This window comes from Odontesthes bonariensis, chromosome 7 (assembly GCF_027942865.1).
Source record: "Odontesthes bonariensis isolate fOdoBon6 chromosome 7, fOdoBon6.hap1, whole genome shotgun sequence".
Classification (NCBI taxonomy): Eukaryota; Metazoa; Chordata; class Actinopteri; order Atheriniformes; family Atherinopsidae; genus Odontesthes; species Odontesthes bonariensis.
The window spans coordinates 29,917,989-29,934,188 of record NC_134512.1 but is presented as its reverse complement, the minus strand read 5'-3'; the positions used below and the strand labels follow the sequence as shown (position 1 = coordinate 29,934,188).

Genomic DNA, 16,200 nt, shown 5'->3' with positions numbered 1-16,200 from the left:
AAAGTTTCTTTCTGTTAATAACTGATGTGATGAGTCTGAATATCTGTGAGCAGTTTTTTTTTACATTATCGACTGCGGTGTTGGATTTGTACCAGCCCCTGCATGTGGCCTGCAAAAGGCTGGAGTTGCCATTTTAAGACACATGGCCGTCACACGCAGCAAAAGTTGTGCAAAGTCATCAGCTCACTTCGGTTTTGGGCTGACACTCTGGGTAAAAGATCCCGAGGTTAGGTGTGGAGCCGTGGAACAGAGATTATATCAAAGCCAGCAAATAGGTCAAGCAAGTCAGGAACAATGACAGAGATAGCAAATGAAGCCTGAGTTTGTGGAGATATGGAGTGCAGTCCCATGGTTATCATTTATGGTACAGGTAGGAAAGCAATCAAGGAGATGGAGTGCTGTGTGGCATACTCTTTTCAAACTTTGCAAATGTTTGACTTCTATGTTCAAAGACACGAAATAGAGGTTCTAAGAATGTTAAGTACTATTTGTTACACAGTCTTTTCAAGGGTCCATGCAAGCAGAGTTAGTTTGTTTTTACCTTAAGGTCAGACCACAGCAATATCGAAAGGAAACAGGGGCCATTTTTTAGAAACTTAAGCCAGGGTCTCACTGAGACATGACTAAACAGGGTGCAAATGAAGGCCAAAACAATGACAAGCAGAGAGTCTGATCATTTTGGTCCTACATGGTGTTTCTATTTTGTTGTTTGAGAGGGTCTTTCCTTTTGTCAAGGTGGACAAGTTGAAATGACAATCATCGAGGTGTCCTTCAGCATCACCTCATATGCGCCTGCAACAGCAAGACTAAGTTTAGCTGGAGAAAATTGTTTTGCATCCACACACTGATCTGTTCGATGCAGTGACACAATGTATCTACAGGCCCGTGTTCTCCTGCTGTCAGTGACACGTAGATCTGAGTGTCATCTGCATAGTTTTGGTAGGAGACATTATAGCTGCGTATTAGCTGGCCTAATGGAAGCATTTACAGATTGAACAACACTGGTCCCAGGATTGACCCCTGGAGAACCCCACAGGTCATAGCCATTTGGTCTTTGAGACAGTTACCAATTTCAACAAAATATTTCCTGTCCTCGAGATAGGACTTGAACCAGTTTAAAGCACGACCAGAGATTCCCACCCAGTCTTCTAACCTCTGTAATAAGATCGCATGGTCAACTGTGTCAAAGGCAGCACTCAGGTCCAGCAGAACTAAGACTGAGACTTTCCCTGCGTCTGTGTTCAGGCGGATGTCATTTGTCACCTTGATCAGAGCTGTTTCAGTGCTGTGGTGGGGCCTAAAGTCTGATTGGAAAGTATCAAAAGCATTGTAAGACAGGAGAAGCTCAGTAAGCTGTTGGTATACTACTTTTTCTAGCACTTTGCCGGTAGTTGTTTAGTACTGTGGCATCAAGATTGCTCTTCTTTAGAAGAGGCTTAATGATAGCAGTTTTTAAGGCCTTTGGAAATGTTCCAGTCTGGAGTGAGATGTTGACTAGATGAGCGAGTTGTGGTAACAAACTGCTCTGCACAGACTTTAGAAATATAGTGGGCAACTCATCAAGGCAGCACGTTGATGAACTCAGAGTGCAGATGATCTCTTCGACTGTTTTGTCAGTAACAGGTGTGAAATGTGTCAGCTCTAGGTCTCTAGCTGGCTGTGGAGCAGTTATTTGTGTTGTGGAAATTATTGCATTTTTAATGCCTTGAACTTTGTAATTAAAGAATATTGCAAACTCATTACACTTGGATGTAGAAATGAGTTCTAAAGGCAGTGAAACTGGAGGGTTTGTCAATCTGCTTACTGTAGCAAACAGGACACAAGAGTTGTTACTGCAGTTTTTGATGATTTCAGAAAAATAACTCTCCCTTGTTCTATGCAAAGTCTGGTTGAACACACATAGCTTTTCTTTGTAAATCTCATAGTGAACCTGGAGCTTTGACTTGCGCCATTTCCGTTCGGCTCTCCAGCACTCCTTTTTCTGTGCCCTGACAGACTCTTCTTTTCTTTGCCTACTTTTAACCATTGTAACTTTGACAGGAGCAATGGTATCCAAAACATTTAAGAGACTTGATGTGTAAGAGTTCAACAGATCATCAACATTAGTACACGGGGTGTTCTCAAAACTAATCATTTGCAGAAACTGTGTCCCTGTTCTGTCATTTATGAGTTTTCCCCGAACAACTGCAGACCCAGTTGCTGGTTTGGGTGTAACAGACAGACAAGAAAACACAAAAATGATCAGATAAAGCAACATTGACGACATCCACATTTGAAATAACAACACGCTTTCAAATTTACCACAATTTAGACATTTATGTGCACTTTGGTGGCATCGTAACAGACCAGAGGGGCACTCGAGCCACGCAGGATCCCCCCTGAAAACTCTTGGTCAGCTCAGCCCAGTCATGTGCTTAGTGACAGTACTTGTGATCTTTTTTTAAAAACTGTGTTGAAATCCCTTTTCATGTGTTTTGCAAAGGTGAGGAAGTGTGTTCCCATTGAATCGTCTTTCAATTTATATCCAGGAATCGCTTGGCAAAGAGAAGATTAAGTGCACACATTAATCCAGGAGTCAGAGCAATCTTGTAATCCACTCAGTATGCTAATTGCTTGTTCTTTCTCCAGCAAAGGGGTTTACAGGCCATTAAATGGCACTGAGCAGTTGACAAAGAATAGCCAGCATGCTCCCCACCCACTCTCCCCCTCTCACTATTTCTTACTTGGACAGGCTGTTGCACACCCACACAACGCTCCTTTACAGAAATAAACATAATTTCTTTTTCAAATTTATGCCTCTGAGATTCCAAAACAGTTATTTACGTTGCAGTGTTTAGGCAGAACTAGCAAGAGATGTCTCATTTCTAAGCGAACCCGACAATTAAAAATAATGACAAAAGTGGATCTATTGAATGTAGAATTAACTTTTTCACCCCTATTGACTATGACAGGTTCTCTTAGGACATTTTTTTCCTTCATACCAATATTTTCTTCGAACATTTGTCCATATCTGACAGTGATACAAGTAAATAATGAAAGATAGTTGAGTGCTATTGTCTACATCGCAGTCCCACCTAATGTAAAACCCTCCCTTCAGCCATTTTGCCCATACACAAGGGGATCACGGCAATGGAAAGTGCAATTTTTAGCGCACTACTGCCCGTGCAGTCTCCCAAGTGGCCTTCACATCCCCAGTATGATGGATGTTGTTTCATATCTGGTCTCTCGCTACGCTGATAAAACAGCCCTGTCAAAACACATTCACTGGCAATGTAAGCAGATAAAGGTAGTTGCAGATAATTAGAAGATTTGTGCTTTGTGTCATTTATGATGCCAACTGCCAAGGAACGGGGCTGTGACGGATGACTCAGACAACAGAATTCGGCATGAAGCCTGACTGCAAATGTTGCTGGTAATGACCAGAGTGTATTTTTCAGATGCAGCTAATGAGCATGGCTATTAGGCATAAATGACATTTTAAAAACCTGGGGAGTAAGGAAATGAAGAAGTACCCCAGATAGACTGCCTGTCAGCAGCAAATATGGCAAGTGCATCAGCAGGATGCAGCACCCCCTTCCCATGGATGACCTCCACACCGAGTGTTGAGGCTGTCAGTCTTTTCACTGCTGGTAAGTACGAGGGTGACGGCTCATTACAGAGAAACTGTCAAAGCAATTCACATCAATATCGACTTGGAAAGTCACGGATGTAGAGAATTCGACAGATGATCGTTTTTTGGGGTAAATTATTTGAATTTTCTGATTTCGAGGCTTCTGCACAGGCATAGAGGCAATGATGGAGCTGCCAAGCAGCGAAGCAACTTCTTGCAACAATCACAAAGTCACAATCAGGAGACAGTCTGCACAGCAAAACTGACAGGTTTTGTGTAAAAAGCCTTCTGGTGTGTCAGGTTAACACGTTGCTTCTACATATCAAAACATTGCACAATAGAAGCATGTGCCACTAAACTCCAAGAATCTGCAACCTTATCTTGCAATCACCATGCACCATAATTGATTAATCCCCATCTCTACAAATGAAGCCACTCTAAATTGTGTGATGGAACTGTATGGATCTATAATGATTGCAGGGAGTTCCTGCCTGGGCCTCCGCTCCTTTCTTGTCTGTAATAAGATCATTTGGGATTAGGGATGGATGCTGTTAGGATTTTTTTTAGTGTTACCAGTGTTGAGACCTGTTCTATGTTCTATCCCTCTGCACCGATAAAGGCAGCACCTGCAACTGATGCAGAGATTCTGTGTCAACTTGTTTACATGTGTGACAGGCACTAAGCCAATACATTGTTAGCTTTGCTAATATTCATTTGACTGTGAGCAGCGTGAAGGATCACTGCGACAAGGAATATAACGTTTATATTCCATAACTCTGGATGAAAACACTTACAATCTGCAGGGCAATTACAAACTGTTGAACGCTCGAGCACCAGTGCCGACAACGTTATGTGCACTACAGAGCCAGCGAGCGATTTCCCCACAACAGTGTACCCCCTGGAACAAAGAGCAGCCAAACTATAAAGTTCTGCTTACGATGTAATGTTGCATTAATAAGTCAGTGTTTTTGCTACACTATTTCAATATGACTGACAAATCAAACAACTAAGCAACATGAACATAGAAATATTCAGTGTACCGTTACTATGAAGAAACATTATATGTACTATAGTATGTTATCCAGTACATGTTATTTTGGGTAAGAAGCCAGTAAAATTCCAGCACAGGGGAAAATAAGTAGACTAGAAGTTTGGTCAGTGTTATTCAGTTCAGAGGGGAGCTAATAGACTAGTCAAAAAAATATCTTAACCATAAATGAAAACTATCTGATTCAATCACAGCCCTATATAACTGTTAGGATAGGGTGCATCTAGTGTTGGATAGGACCTGTTTTTTGTGAATGCATGTGATTAAGCCCAAGTGCTTAAATAAAGCTCCATTCAAAGCTTTAAAAGTGTCTCCTCGTATCTTGTGAAGAAAGTATGATTATAAAGAATCATCCTTTCAATACTGATACCGTTTATTGTTATTGAAACATATCAATATTCTATTGGTACTGGTCTCTATAATTTGAAATCAAATTATAACGACATGTAAATATGTGAAAAGTTTTAACTGTTATTAAGCATAACAACCACACTGCAATTTCTAACTAATGTTTTTTTTTTCATTTGCTCTGCACTTGTCATTAATTATATAGATATATTAGATATCAGATTACATTAGTTTTATATCATATTCAATTAGAAATAATGGTCAACACTGCAAGCTTGTTCTGCCTACAGTTAAAACTTTACTCATAAGCAATTGAAGTTATCAGTTACCAGTTATCTGCGGTTGTGAAGACAGTTGTGACACTGCATCCAAACATGGGCTATTATTAACAGGTGGCTATGGTGCATACCTTCACCAGCTCAACTCCACTGGAGTGGAAGGTTGCAAATCCTTTTAAATAAACTTGGCAACAGTCTGACTTATGCTAATGCTATCACTGCTAACTCACGTACATAGCCTGTAGTTTCAAAATATAATAATAATATAAAAATAATAATATTCAGCGTAAATATGGCTTTAGAAGCATTTGATAAAGCAGTCTCCAGAACTGTACAATATTGCATTTACAAGCATTTCACCAGGTTGGTCTCTGCAATGCAAAACCTTTTTCAGTATTTAGCTACGTTTGAATTACACCTGGTAAAGTCGGCCACAGAACCTTGCTATAATTTGAAAGCAAAGAATGTAAATAGACTCGTAATTCAAACCTAATTGTCTAATGCAAGCAGGTTTTTCATCATTAGTGGACAGTCACAATAAATTTACATTACATGAAGCTCCAAAAGCTACATTGTTTTTCCTTTTTGTTTTTTAGAGCTTATTAAATTCTGATGACAAATAGTCAGAAAAAGAGGTAAACCAAATCAGAGGCTATAACGTAGTGTGTGCAAAGGCAAGGCATCTTTATTTATATAGCGCATTTCATACCACAGGCAACTCAATGTGCTTTACATAAAGACAAGGCATTTAAAAGAACAGGATAAAGCAGCAATTTAAAGAGAAAAAAAATAGAATAAAAATTAAAAACACAGTTAAAAGCAATCAAAGAAGAGGGGAAAAAGAAAAATATAAACTCAACCATAAGCACACCGAAAGAGAAATGTTTTTAACCTGGATTTAAAAGTGCTTACAGTTGTGGCTGATTTCAGTTCTGCTGGTAGTTTGTTCCAGTTGTGTGCAGCATAACAGCTAAAAGCTGCTTCACCGTGTCTAGTTTGAACTCTGGACTCCACTATCTGACCTGAGTCAGCAGATCTCAGAGCTCTACTGGGTTTATACTCTGCTAGCATGTCATTCATGTATTCTGGACCTAAACCATTCTGTGATTTGTAGACGAGTTGCAGAACTTTAAAATCTTTTCTGTATCTGACCCAATGTATCGGAGCCAATGTAAAGACTTGAGAACTGGGGTGATGTGATCTGATCTCTTTGTTCTGGTTAAAACTCGGGCTGCAGCATTCTGAATGAGCTGCAGCTGTTTGAGACTCTTTTGGGGGAGTCCAGTCAGAAGACCATTACAGTAGTCGAGTCTGTTGGAGATGAAAGCATGAATCAGCTTCTCCTGATCTGTTTGGGACATGAAACCCTTAATTCTGGATATGTTCTTAAGTTGATAAAAGGCTGATTTGGTGACTGATTTGATATGATTGTTGAAGGTCAGGTCTGAGTCTATCAGCACGCCGAGGTTCCGGACTTGGTCTTTAGTTTCTAGAGACAGTGACTCAAGATGTTTACTGACAGCAAACCTCTTCTCTTTGTTGCCAAACACAATGACCTCAGTTTTTTCTTGATTTAACTGAAGGAAATTTTGGTTCATCCACTTTTTGACTTGCTCTAAGCAGTCGCACAATGACTCTATAGGACTGCAGTCATCTGGAGACAGTGCCAGATATATCTGTGTGTCATCTGCATAGCTGTGGTAGTTGACTTTAGAGTTCTTCAGAATTTGACCCAGAGGCAGCATGTATAGAGTGAACAGAAGGGGTCCAAGAACTGACCCCTGAGGAACTCCACATGTCATAGCCACTCGATCAGATTGATTACTTCCAATAGTCACAAAATAACTCCGCTCCTCCAAGTGGGACCTGAACCATTCTAGGACTGTCTCGCTGAGTCCTGCCCAGGTTTCCAACCTGTTCAGCAGGATACTGTGATCCACAGTGTCAAATGCAGCACTGAGATCCAACAATACCAGAACTGACACCTTGCCTGAGTCAGTGTTCAACCTTATGTCATTTAACACTTTAATAAGAGCCTTTTCTGTAATGTGGTGAGGTCGGAAGCCTGACTGAAATTTGTCAAGGAGTCCACTGGAGTTCAAGAAGTTACTGAGTTGATTAAAAAACACTTTCTCAACAATCTTGGCTATAAAAGGAAGATTTGAGATGGGTCTGTAGTTGGTTAAAATGGAAGCATCCAATGTTGTCTTTTTTAGGAGTGGCTTGATGGCAGCTACTTTTAAGGGTTTAGGAAACGTGCCTGATTGAAGTGAGCAGTTTATTATTTGCTGCAAATCTGTTTGGACAGAGCTTACAATAGTTTTAAAGAAGTCAGATGGCATTGTGTCAAGACAGGATGTCGATGGTTTAAGATGCTGGACTGTTTCTTCTATGTTTTTTTGGTCAACTGTATTGAATTCTGACATCATAGTTGATTGATTCCTAGGTGGTTTTAAGGATTGCATCATTTTATTATTTTGCTGATTTATGTTGATATTTAGCCTTATAGATTTGATTTTTTTCATTTAAAAAACAAGAAAATTCATTACATTTTTCTGTGGAACAGAGTTCTGAAACTATTTTTTTTGGGGGGGTTGTCAGCTTATTAACCATAGCAAACAGAGCACGAGTGTTGTTGATGTTCTTATTAATCATTTCAGATAAGTGTTGATGTCTAGCCCGGAGTAACCCGCGGTTAAAATTACAAAGACTTTGTTTGTAGAGGTCATGGTGAATTTGAAGTTTAGTTTTTCGCCATTTACGCTCTGCTTTCCTGCATTCTGTTTTCAAGGCCTTTACCATCATAGTGTTCCTCCATGGTGTTCGCTTTCTGCTCAAGATCATCTTATTTTTAACAGGTGCAACAGTATCCATGACATTTGAGATTTTCAAGTTAAAGTTATCTAAGAGTTCATCAACTGTCTCTGCACTCGCAGTTGATGACATAGCTATAACTTCCATAAACTTAGCACTGGTATTCTCATTTATGTACCTTTTTCTAACAGACACACGGGTTAACTGAATGTTTGGAGTTAACTGTAAGTCAGAGAACACAGAAATGATCAGAGAGCGCCATGTCCTTGATATCAACAGAAGAAATGTGAACACCTTACAAATCAGGATGTTGTAGTGTTGTGGTCAGGTTTGAAGAATAAGGTGATAGCCAGTAACAATGAAAATCTACTGACTGCATTTTCCTTACAAAAAGAAGTGCAGGTTGCAATATTTTTCTTCTTGTATTGTGTCAAAGCACTTGGAAATTGTTTTCAGTGACTTCAGTATGGGTGCACTGAGGCAGTCAACCCTAAATTCCAAAAATATAATCCAATGCTGCTTCATCTTTTGGCATGTTTGCAGTTGTCAGCACAAAGAATAGATTTACTTCTGTTAGCAATGCTAACAAACATTAGGTTTGAATTACAATGCAAGAAAAAGATAGTGAGATGTGTGCGTAGATCTGTGTGTGTAAGCCAGGCTGAGTCAACAGTACACTGCATTGTCTCTTCATGTTGACAACCACATAAATATTTTCCCAGGTGTTGGTATGGTGATTAAATAGTAATTGCAAAAATCCCACTACACATCTAACTTGGTTTTAAGTGAACAGTGAGATGTGGAGGCGTTTCAGTTGGTTTTGTTTGCACACAGAACCCTGGTTAAAATGTGTTTTCCAGGAGTGGATGACCCTCTAGTATTCTCTGAAGGAACTGTCAGGCAGTACCTCTCTGTTGCTCTGAGTATGTGGGTGAATGAAGCTATGATGAAGTGCAGATGACATGTTAAGGTAAGGCTGTTTATGGGCAGTTGTTTCCCAAGTTGAGTATTTTCCCAGAAGAGATGGAGGTTTCCTTGTGCTTACTAATAAAAAGTTGACAGTGAGTCCACCCCACAAACAGGGAATATATAAAACCAAAGCTTCCAGTGGCTTTTAGCTTTTCAGGTAAATGCTCTCACTTACAAAGTAAAAAGAACGTGTTAACTTCTTTTAAAAGATCTGGAAATATAAGAAAATCAGTGAACAAAAACCAATTCTCTCTGAGGGTAGCTAGGTTAAACAATCTGGGCAAACAAAGTTAAAGAGATATTTTGGATTTTGAAAGGGCTTTGTGAAGGACCAAGTTGTAATCCGTGTCCTCTCAGTTTGGAGAATCAGGCAGCAATCCTCACAGAGGAGCTATGAGCTCCTCAAATGGAGGCCACAGATGATAAGATAAGATGAGCTATACTTTACTGATCCCAGGCAGGGAAAGTTCTGTGTTACAGCAGCAAGTACAAAGCACAGTGCAATATTGCACATTGCATATACATATTGCATAGAAAAACAAGTATTTACAGAAGAAGAATAAAAACATATGGCAAATTAATTTTGCACTGCATCTTTTTTTGCATCAGCTATTTTACTATTTTCTCAACTAAGGGAAATCCGTGTTGGCCCAAGTCATGATTGATGCCTAATGTATCCTTCCGCTGATAGTTGAGTAAGGAGTTGTGTCAGGATTAGCTCACAGCTGGGTATTACTTTTGCAAAGATTTAAAAGATTATTAGTGTTTGTGCTTTTCCAGGCTGGCTTTTCATTATTTTGTTGTTGGTATTTTGGGATTAGACTGGCAGAGTTTTGAGTCACACGTAAACAACGCTAGCACATGTTGGACAGCCAATGACGCTTATCAACACGGACATTTCTCAGTTTTAGAGATATAAAAATACGGACAAAATAAACTACTGTCTTATGTGACATATAAATTTCCTATACGGGTGTTCTATAACTAGCCAATTTTACACCACAAAACCTCACATTTTTGAACGGCTGTGGAAAAAAAATGTGCTTGTCTTGTCTTCTGAGTAACTAGCTTGAGTCCCCCTGTCAGAATTCCTCCCTGATTCTCCAAACTGTATTTTCACCCAAAAATATCCCCATGTTCCAAGAACTGATATATCTGGTTCAAAATTGATTCAACGCTTGATTCATGCTTTTTGTTTAATGCCTTATGGTACTTCTGTTTTAAAGTGGAACGTGTGTTTGATTGTTGCGAAGTTCCTTCCTTTACAAAACTGTCGTTCATAGTTGTACAGACATTGATCTAACACTCAGAAATTTGTTTGCTAGAAAAACTTGAATTTTACTGTTTCCAGTCACGTCAGAAATGAGTCAGTTAGCTGCATATCGGGAGGCATTTAGAGATTTTGAGTTAAAACTGCATTTAGCAAGTAATTGTATTGACTTCTGCTCCATGTGGCATCAGGAGGTAATTGGTTGAAGGATGAACTTAAGTGTTCAGAGGCTACGTAATGTGATGTTATACCCAAGTCAATTTGACTTAACAATGTGGTTTGTGTTCATGTTCTCACAGAGAAAAGACCCACTGGTGGGGTGACTGCTGTTAGCTTTAAATGCACTAATGCAGATCCAACATGAACCATTAAAAAAACTATCTTATGGGAAAAAGACAAATTCTAACTTAGATCTGCTCCATTGAAACTCTCATTGTAAACAAGGCCACAAAAACCAACTGAGTCAGGAGAACCTTGCTAAATGAGGTCATCTCCACACATCTTTTGATCCTCCTTTCTTCATCTCAAGTGGCATATAAGAGGATCTATCTTTGTGAACAGTTTTGAGCCCCCAAAATTACAAACAAACTAAAGGCGAAGGATCGATAGAGTGTGTCTCACAGAATGATGAACTGGAACTTCAGAGGGGAAAAATCAATGTCACGTTCCCTCTCCTTTTCTCTCCGTCTTTGTCTGCAGGTCCTAAACTCTCTTCACAGTCCTTATACTGCAGTGTTTAAGTGCGCGCATTGCTCAGAGCTGGGTTTCTATCTGGGATTTAATGGTCCTTTGTTTCTTATTCCTTTTTAGCCTGGAAGACCCCTGCCACCTTGATGTGTGAGCACACCCACCAATAATGGCCCACAGGATACACAGTGGACGTAAGTGCTTCTTGTCTGATTTACCGTTCTTGTGTCCATCCCCCCATTGCCTATTTATCACTGTAGCATAACATTCTTTGACTCACAACAGTACACCTGAACGAAGCTGCCAAAATGATACCACCTCTTTATTATAAAAGATGCCGTGGAAAATTTCATGCATGGTGTTGGCTTTTGTTTGTAGTGATGTGCAGAAGTCTTGAAGGCAAAGAAGACTTTCACAGCCTCTAGGAAATAAAAGGAAGTTAATTATTTATCCTATATATAGAATTAATAAAGTTCCCCAAGGGGAAAATTGGATTCCAAGAGCTCTGCCTGACTCTAGAAATGAACTGTTATACTTTGGCAATTCTGGAGGATCACATTCACAACAGAGGGAAGCTTTCTTATGTAAATATTGGCTGGGTTCTCGAGTTATTTTTGCAAAAAACAACTGAGACATTCTGTCCAAAGAGGTAAAAAATGTTTTCATTGGCTTTTGAATAGGTTTAGTATTAGTCTAGCGATGGCTTTCTTCCATGACAGCTGAAGTTATTTGAAGCTTGGTGGGACTGAACTGAGTTCAGGCAGGTTGTGGCTTTATATCGAAGATGAGTATTTGCCTTCACTGAATAAGGACCAACACCAAAATGCAGCACTTCAAAAGAAGGACTATGTTGCCTAATTTACTTGCAGTATTATTTACACATAAAAAAGCATTGTTTTGCCACATAACCAAATTTAAACTGCCTTGAAAAAAATTAATAATAATCTTTTTTTTCCTGCAATGCATCGACATAAATTTTAACAAGTTATTCTTTGACAAAATTATTTAACTGTGTGTCAATCCAAATGTCAAGCAGATCTAGCCTCTTTCAGACAATAATGTTACTTAATTTTGGTCGAAAGCAGAGCTTATGAATCAGAATTTTGTGGGAATGTGTGCATCAGATTTTACTTCCAATGCCTGGTTTAAAACAAGTAGGCACGGTTGTGTCGTGTCATCAGAAGGGAGCTATAATGCTCATTAGTGTGTTAAACAGTAGTGGAGAGTCATTAAGGAATATGCCCAGAGAAGAAGAAAAACGTTTTCAGAAATCGGATTCAGTTTGATGCGATGTCAAGCAGGAGATAATGTTTTGCTATAGTTATTCGGCAAGTATTGACCATATTTGTTCTCTAGAGGCAAAAAACCCAAGCAAACAGTTTATGTGATCAGTTTTTTTAAGAAGGTTAGCAAAAAATGAAAGTTTTTTTTTCCCTTTTTCAGATTTTGCCATTTCTATCAACCTTCCTTCTGTATATCAAAATAAATTGATGGAAACACGACTATTGTTTTCTGGAATTGAAATTGGAATTTTGGAATAGACTGGTTGAGGCCATTCACATATGAAACAAGTCTCTACAGCAGTGGCTTTCTTTCATCTACGGAATGTTGCCAAAATCAGGAGCTTTTATTCTCAAATTGACGCTGAAAAACTAGTTTGTGTATCCATCACATCCAGGCTAGACTACTGTCATGCTATGATAGCTGGTTGTCCAATGAATATATACGGAGAATGATTTAGTTGATCCAAAAAGTTGCGCCCTGAATACAGACTGGTGTCACCATGAGAGATCCCATTTCTCCTGTCTTGCTACATTGACTCTCTGTAAAATTAACAATGTGTTTTTATTACATATATATATCCTTTAATGGCCCTGCTCCCTGCACGGTGGTGTGGTGGTTAGCACCATCGCCTCACAGCAAGAAGGTTCCAGGTTCAACTCCCAGCTGGGGCCTTTCTGTGTGGAGTTTGCATGTTCTCCCCACGTGTGGGTTCTCTCTGGGTACTCTGGCTTCCTCCCACCATCCAAAAACATGCATGTTAGGTTTATTGGTGTCTCTAAAATTGTCCTTAGGAATGAGTGCGAGAGTGTGTGTGTGGTTGTTTGTCTCTCTGTGGCCCTGTGATGGACTGGCGGCCTGTCCAGGGTGTACCCCGCCTCTCGCCCATTGACCGCTGGGATAGGCTCCAGCCCCCCTGTGACCCGACCGACGGATTCAGCGGGTATAGTAAATGGATGGCCTTGCTCCATCCTTTCTGAAATATCTTATCATTCTTCATCACCCCACAAGAACTCAGATTATTTGCCCCGATGTAGTGCCCAGAATTTCTAGGACTACAATGGGAGGCAGAGCCTTTAGTTTCAGGCTCATCTCCTCAGGAAACAGGATTTTGGGGAAGGGACACAGAAACTGCCTGTAAAACTAAGCTTAAAACCATTTTTTTTTTTAACCATTTTACCTTTGTTTTTATTAATTCTTATGTATTTGACTGCATTTTGTAGATTGCGTCTTTGTGTTTTAATGTCTCTTCTTTATGTTCTGTTACATTTCTCTGCTTGTGCTCATGTTCACTGATCCAGTGAAGAATGACACTCATTTATTGTGGGTAACATACTTAGATTTGAATCAACAAGCAAATGGATTGTTGTGAAATTTGTAATGGATATCAACACACCTTTCTACTATACATCAAACCCAACCTTGCTCTGTGTTAATGTGATATGTGCTAATTATCACATGTAAGCAAGCGTGCATGCTACAGTATAATAAGCTGGTTAATATGATCACAGTAACACCTGCTATCAGTATGGTAGCAGTGCCATTGAATGTTTGCGTCCTGAAATGAGTAGTTAACTCAGACCACCACTGTTGCTAGCATGACTGTAGATTCCTACTGTACTAAAAATGTTCCCAAAGACACAACTCATGTAGCACACTCTTATACACACTTATATCACATTTCCCATGTATGTACATGTCTAGGGTGAATGTAATTTGCATTACAGGTATGTTGTGTGTTTGAAAGCAGGTCTGTATGCACATCTGTTGGCGTGTTCGGATTGTTACCTGCTTGTGTGATGTTGGTGAGCTTTCAGACAGCCCCTGTTGGTGCTGGAAGGCAGTGCTGTCAGGTTTGGAGAACTCTTTCCTGTCAGCCCTGCCTCATGAAATTCAGGACTGAAAGATGAAGCCTGAGACAGCTATCCATGGGGTGTATGGGGAAGGGAGCAGAAAGAGGGTTATCCATAAAGCTGTCTATCTACTGGATCTATCTACAGAATGTATTTGTCTTAGTTTCTTTGTCTTTGTTTTTCTCCAGAGGTGCAGCTCGGCTGCTACATGTCAGTAGTGAAATATTCACAGTATGTGCTGGGAGTTTGACGAGCCTCTCTGACACTTCCAAACCCTCTCCACCCTCATTTTCATTTCCTCTCTGGCGTCGGCACTTTGCCTCACAGCTACCCTGGTCTGCCATTCAGCAATGTACTGTATGCTCAGTACAGCCATAATGAAAAGAAACTCACTGCACACTGCCTTTACATTTCATACCTGAGAAAATGGGATGTTAAAAATAGAAAACTGCAGATCCACAGGAACATATTGGCTGAAAAGATTTAATTTGAGCTTTTATCACTACTTCCGTGTAGACTTTCATGCTAAAATTGCCACTTTAGATTATTCTCTTTAAGATTCTTCCAGCCTTCTCATAATGAAAATACTTTCAATCTAAATTTGAAATTGTTGGGGAATTCAGTGTCAGCCGCACTTTCAACATTCTTCTCCGTGTGTCTCTCAATTCTCTCATCAAAGTCAACAAGACTTAATTTACCTGCTGGCATTTTAATTATGATATAATGATATAATGATAAACTAGATATAAATAATATCAACAACAGAGTGTTGTTCAGTTGTACCTGCAGCGGAAGCATCTTCACATAGTATTTTATCGTTTGAATCTGGACAGCTCTTCATGAAAATAAGAAAACAACATGGTCAAAAAGCACAAAAGGATGATAAGATGATAGAATAAAGAACAAGTTTGACAAACACAGTTTTCTTAGATCGAGAATTCTTTAAGAGGTTTGAGAGACAAAATGCAACAATGTTAACCCATATCTGTCAGAATTATGTCTGTATTGCTGTTTTCACACATAACACACCAATTGTCTGTAGAAATATGGAGAATGTGCAGACATACTTTGCAGTTGCTGTTCACATGTGAACGTCAGTGCAGCAGATTGTCTGCTGGAGAAGTGTCCTCACAGTTGGAAACGCGAAGGAAGGTCGTTTGGGTGTAGTGCAGCAGGACATGATGCAAAAAGCATGCTGTGGAAATTACTCTTTTGTTTACAGCACATCTTGATTTTTTGTTGATATTAATACCATATATATTATATATATTGACATTACTGTTTAGCTAGTGAAAAGCAACATTCAGGTCAGCAGTGAAGAGTATTAAGAAGCAACTGCTACCAGTGCATCCTTGCTAGCAGCAAATGCTCTGAGAGACTAAGTGTTACATTGTCTCCCTTTGGAAGCGTGGTGTGTGCCGAACTTCATGATTATCATTTTCTCTCCAATGCTACAAACCGTTTGACTCAATCAACCAGCTGAGATAGCATCTTTATTCCCCCAATGCCGGTTAGTCCACATTCACTACGGACCTAGGAACCTTTATATAAATAAATATGTAAAAAAAAAAAAGGGTGAATAAAAAAACATTGTTTTTTCACTGTTATATTATTGTGTTGTTGTCATCTTATTATTGCCCATTATGCCTGGTGTTGCAAATAAGCAACATGCCAAATTACATACTAAACATACCAAATTGACTCCAAATTGACCAGGATGCCTGTTGTCGCAAATTTGCAACATACCAAAATTTCTATTTATTTTTTGTGCAAAAGTGAAATTAATAATTTCAGCATTATTTACTATCTACTTAAAGGTGGGTTATGACATCTTGGAAAAACGGTTCCTGCAAGCAATATTTTTGAAAAAACACAACCTTGCCTCTCCCTTCAGCCCACCCCTCGAAACCCCGCCTTCAAAACACATGAACGAGTCACGAGTCTATGAACGCGCAGGGGGGAGGGGGGAGGGGGGCTGACGGTTGAGTGGCATGTCAGAATCCAATAGAAGTAACTCTCATCATTACTTCTATTGGTCAGAC

At 39.5% G+C, this 16,200-nt stretch overlaps 1 protein-coding gene across 1 annotated transcript in view; it reads left to right on the top strand.

Moving 5' to 3' along the window:
- Positions 1–16,200, top strand: part of LOC142384782 (alpha-1,3-mannosyl-glycoprotein 4-beta-N-acetylglucosaminyltransferase C-like) — a 169,838-nt gene that overhangs the window by 62,714 nt on the left and 90,924 nt on the right. Inside the window, exon 2 of the mRNA XM_075471088.1 lies at positions 11,148–11,218. The gene's annotated coding sequence lies outside the window, so the exon portion shown is untranslated. The remainder of the gene's footprint in view (positions 1–11,147; positions 11,219–16,200) is intronic.